This window comes from Dipodomys spectabilis, unplaced genomic scaffold, assembly GCF_019054845.1.
Source record: "Dipodomys spectabilis isolate Male_0828 unplaced genomic scaffold, ASM1905484v1 ptg000524l, whole genome shotgun sequence".
Taxonomy (NCBI): Eukaryota; Metazoa; Chordata; class Mammalia; order Rodentia; family Heteromyidae; genus Dipodomys; species Dipodomys spectabilis.
The window spans coordinates 625,473-626,822 of record NW_024871201.1 but is presented as its reverse complement, the minus strand read 5'-3'; positions in this window follow the sequence as shown (position 1 = coordinate 626,822).

The window sequence follows — 1,350 nt, the reverse complement described above, 5'->3', positions numbered from 1 at the left end:
AACTTGTACCCTTCTCACAGTGGAGGGCCAGAGATTGGGGATATTTTCTTCACTCTGTAGCTCAGACATCTATCTTTACTTTCTAGCAATACATTCATTGAATTCTTTCTGTAACGCCTAATGTCTTGAAAATGATTACTACATATTCATGACTTTGGTATTTGGCAAGGGAAGAACATAGGTCAGTAACTGTAAATTAGGTAAAGGAAGATTGCAATCATGCCTCGATAGATGTTGTTCATTGGATAAAGTTTACTTCATGGTCTTCCTGCTTGCTTCATTTTCACTGTTTATTTTTCTATATAGCCTTTTCTTCAGGAAAGTATTTATGGGCCTAGTGAAGATTAATTTCTACTGTAATTAGTCATTAATTTTATTCCAACATCCTTTCATAGATCCTTCTGAGTTCCTTCAGGTTCTGTATAGTAGTACTTCACATTATTATATATGTTTTATTATCGATGCATCCAATGATAAAGACACATTGCTTAAGTCACCATTTTGATGACCGAAAGAAACCATGCTACAACCCCACTCTATGGCAATTTTCTGGTTTTAAATTCTTTTAGATTAGAGTTGATGGTGGAAAACGAACATTCTGTTTACAATTTTATATATTCCTAATTATTTTTAGCATACTTTCCAATATTGTATAAAGTTAAAACATTATTATTTACTTCGTTTTAGGATTTCTAAAGTGATCAGAGTAAAAGTTCTATTCATTCACAATTTAAAGACAATATTGTCTACTATGCCCACCTGAGACATTTTAAACTTTTATTTGTGGTCCTTAATGTTGGTGCTGGGGAATCAATTATAGTCCTTCATGTGTCTTAGTCTACTGTGTGCCTCTGAGCCTGATGTGACCTGTGATTTTATTTTCACTCAATTGGAATAAATTAAAATTTTACCAGGAAGGAATTATTACTTGGTTACTTTCTCCAGTATCTTCCGCATGCATAAAAGTAATATAAGTGCACACTGACAGAAAATGATGTTCTTATATTGTATTTATTATTGGTAACTGTTTATTTTTTGTAGCCCTACTAAGTCTTGCCCCTTTCTTAGTCCCCCTTCCCATAAAACTTGACTGGTGCCACTGGAAACTCACTTCCAGCCAGCTTCCTCCTTAAAAAGCCTAACCTTAACTAACCTACACCCTGGTAGACCTACTATAAACTTTCCAATGCCTGCCTGCAACCAGATTCCTTCCTGAAAACTCTCCTCTGCTTTAGGGAAATCCCTCTTCCAATCTACCCTTTCCTGGAATCCTTGCTCTGCACCACCAGAAATCAGGGTGGTCCATAACTCCTTCTATGTCCCGCCTTACTGCACCAAAATCCAGCCTAC